At 41.4% G+C, this 3,948-nt stretch overlaps 1 protein-coding gene across 5 annotated transcripts in view; it reads right to left on the reverse strand.

Moving 5' to 3' along the window:
* The window catches only part of Tmem232 (transmembrane protein 232), a 278,672-nt gene extending 275,497 nt beyond the window's left edge, over positions 1 to 3,175 (reverse strand). For all 5 annotated transcript variants that reach the window (XM_031368600.1, XM_031368597.1, XM_031368596.1 and 2 more), the window contains exon 1: positions 3,043 to 3,175. The gene's annotated coding sequence lies outside the window, so the exon portion shown is untranslated. The remainder of the gene's footprint in view (positions 1 to 3,042) is intronic.
* Positions 3,176 to 3,948: the final 773 nt, after the last annotated feature.

Consider the following 3,948-nt stretch of genomic DNA (forward strand, 5'->3'; position numbering starts at 1 on the left):
GGAGATGGAGGTGGTGGTGGTGGAGGTGGAGATGGTGGAGTTGGTAGTGGTGGAGGTAGAGGTGGTGGAGGTGGTGGTGGTAGAGGTGGTGATGGAGGTGGTGGTGGTGGAGGTGGTAGTGTGTGTGTGTGTGTGGTTTTTGGGAGGGGGTGAAGCCAACAAATGTAGAAGTATCAGATCCAAATAAAACTGTTGGTTTCATTTTGATGATAATTTTGATGACATTTTGTTTAGGATTTCTCCATTTACATTCAAGAGATTTTGGCCAATAATTTTCTGTTTCTTAATCCATATTTTAGCCGCAAGTAAACTACTACCTCTTTCTGCACAGCTCTCGCCTCGGATGGACTTATTCCCCCCACACACACACCCCACCCCCATCCCCCATGGCAAGTGCTCTGGCCTTGCTCTGAATTCTCCCTCTGCCTTTGTTTTGTTAGGGTCTTCAGTGTACTTGCTATGGCAACATCCTTGGCTCCTGGCTCTTGGCAAGACTTGTAAATTTTTTTTTTGCGGGGGGGGTGGGGGGGGGCTGGTTCGAGACAAGCTTTCTCTGTGTAGCCCTGGCTGTCCTAGAATTCCCTCTTAGACCAGGCTGGCCTCAAACTCAGAAATCCGCCTGCCTCTGCCTCCCAAGTGCTGGGATCAAAGTGTGCGCCACCACTGCCCTTTTCATTTGCAACTAAAAGCACTAAGTGTTTTTGTAAATTATTTCCTTTACTCTTTGAGATTATAGTGTAATTATGTCATTTCCCCTTTCCAAACCCTCTCATATTCCACTCATCACTCACTTCAAGATTCATGGCTTCCTTTTTTATTAAGTGTTGTCCTATACATGTGTGTACATATACATATGTTTCATACATGCATACATATACATATATATTTCTAAATCTGAATAGGTAATTTTGGGAAAGTGCCTTTCTGGTAGATCCATGGAGCCTTCTTTCTTTCTATTTCTTCCACCTTGATAGAAGAGTGGCAGAGAAGTTATCTTCCTGCCTAGAAGTGGCCATGAAGATGGAAAGCCCATATGAAGCTGACCAACAGAACACTTACAGCACTGGGACTACAACTAAGCTCTCATGCACCTACCTTCATGTTGTTATTGAAACTACTGGAGCTAAAGGCTAAGGGGTGTGTTTCACCAAATACAACCCTAAGCTGTTCCTTATATTTCTGAAAATCAAATTCAGTGTCTCTCTTCAGGAAATCTTCTAGAATTACTGATCATAAGCCCTACATACACATACACATACATTGAATTTATATATTCACATCAACCTAGTGGCCAAAGTATATTTTTCTCCACCTTCTTCTCTCTCTGAAGTTGGCACAATCTAGTCTTATGTTGTCAAGTGCATGACAAACCAATGATCCCCAGGCCTCTACCTCCAGTCAGACTTCTCTTGAAATCTAGATTTATTTTTCAGACTGTTTTAGACTCCCAACTTGTAGACAACTACTTAGAAAGCCATATGTGTTGAGACCTCAAACACTGCTCTATTTAAAATTCACAAATGAAGAATCTGAGCTATCCTCAAATCCCTGTTCCCTGAACTACCCAAGGCAATCAGTCCTCTATTCACACCTACACACAAAAAAAATCTACGACTACCAAATGGCCATAGTTTGCATTTAGGGCTGCAACTACAAACATCTAACTGGTCTTCCACAAGACAAGCATTGGGAAGGAAAAACCAATGGCTATGCTTAGTTATTCAAATACTATGACATTAGAATCATGGTCTCAGCAGAGCATCTGCTGCATCACCACAGGAAACTGGTAATCCTGAATAGTAAGCTCGGATGGAGCAGAATGCTCATGTTACTACAAAATGCAGCACACATAATACATTAACGTGCTATAGTTGTTTTGAAAAGACTTGAAGGATTGATGGCTTATACTAAATCAACCAGAAACATTTGAAGAAATGAACCTGGAGGAAGAGGAGGAGGAGGAGGAGGAGGAGGAGGAAGAGGAGGAGGGAAAACTGTGGTTAATTTAAAACAGTAATTCTAAAAAATGCAGTGTAGAATATAACCTCTTATATTGAAATCCATTCAAAAAGCTATATGATTAAAATTTTTTATCACTGTACTGGACAAATTTATGTAGACTGCCATGCTATAAGATTTGGGGGTATGTGTGCATATATAATGAATCTTGAATGTGATATGTAATTTTCTCCAAATCTATTGGCAAGAAGAACCTTTTAGAACACTACTTCCTGGAATTATATGAATGATACATTTTGGGAGAATGTTCAATAGTTATCAGCAAAATGAAAATCCATCACTTACCTTGAAGCCAAAGACTTACATGAGAAATCAAAACATTCCTGAGACATCGCTACTCATATTGAAATAGCTCCAGCAAAATGCCTGGTTGCTTGGCAGTTGGTGTGTTTTTCTTTTCTAGAAAGGTATTATTAATCTCTGGACAGCCTTTTAAGACGGCATCGATCAGACGGACTTTAACTAGAGGCTTCTACCCCGCCCCTAGGAATGCTTCCTGACTGATAACTTTGACGTGATTTTCTAGGTTACTTCTGGGGTGTTTTGTTTCGTTTTATTTTGTTTTGTTTTCATCTATGCTTTGCCCTTTATGTGTACTAATCTTCATGTTGGAATTTTCTCTTTGGAAATCCAGAAGTGTAAGTGTACAAGAAGAAAGGAGAATGGGGAGGGGGTAAGAAGATGGAAGAAGGAAGAACTGAACTGCCGGAGAACATGAAGACTGATGAGTAAGGCAACCGGACATGCCCTAGAACAGTCATCGGAGCTCCCCCACCTTCTATATTTTCCCCCAAACACTGCCTCTATCAAATGAGCTGGCGGAAGTTGCAGGGCACAGACTCTAATTTGGAGGCCTGGAGTCCCCAAAGACTAGAAGTCTCTTCAAATAGCCAGGGCTTTGGGACTCTGAGGTGAGGGGTGAAATTCAAACTACATTTGGGCCTTTTAAGGTCTAGGTTACTAAAGGGCAGGACCGAAATCCGAGTTCCCAAGTCACCAGCAGTAGGAGCTACAATTACTCACCCCCAGCGCTCCAGGCTCTCCAGCTGGTTGCTAAGGATGCTGTGCAAGTGGCTCTCCCAGCCAGCGGGTTGACCTTTAACTGTCTCAAGGGTTTAGCCAATCACGAGCTGTCGTTCCACCAGCCCTACCCCACCCGCACCTCGCGTGTATTCAGTTTATAAGCAATAAATCCAAACGAGCAAGCAAACAAACAAAAATCTTCGTTGGCTTAAGACGACCGAAAAGCACACGGCTATGGTTCCGCGTGACGTCCTTGTGTACTGTGTGTAGCCTGCCAGCAGCCGCACAAACGCCTTGGCAGCAGCCAGCGCTTCCTCCATACCTGAGGCCCTGTTAGACCGCAGATCTTTGAAAGAAGTTGCTGTTGGCAAATTTCCTTCTGTAGAAAATCTGGAGCCTGTCACAGCTGCAGTCAGTAACCAAATACCCAGAGTGTTTTGACACATACTAACCACAAGGGGGCGAGTTTAAATTCAATGCCTTAAAAACATCCTGTAAGATTATTAAGGTCCTATGCCTACCCATCATCCACCTGTACATTCTTTTCCTCTCTTTCTTTTAAAACTAACAAAATCAAAAAAAAAAGAAAGAAAGAAAGAAAGAAAGAAAGAAAGAAAGAAAGAAAGAAAGAAAGAAAAAGAAAAAGCACATAAAGCAAAACAACTATAAAAACAGAGGAAAGATTGTGTTTTTACAAATGTTCACAACGGGAAATACTGAAGGAAAACATTTTTAGTTACATGGAAAACTAGTGTACATACATCTTCCTATGGCATAAATTTCCTAAAAATGAGCGCTTCGAAAAAGAGACCCATAATGGAAACTATAAATATGTTAGTCTGAACTAAGGTGTCAAATGGGCCTTTCATGCTTTCTTTTCTTTTCTTTTCTTTTTTTTTTTTTTTT

This window comes from Mastomys coucha, unplaced genomic scaffold, assembly GCF_008632895.1.
Source record: "Mastomys coucha isolate ucsf_1 unplaced genomic scaffold, UCSF_Mcou_1 pScaffold14, whole genome shotgun sequence".
In the NCBI taxonomy this organism is placed as follows: Eukaryota; Metazoa; Chordata; class Mammalia; order Rodentia; family Muridae; genus Mastomys; species Mastomys coucha.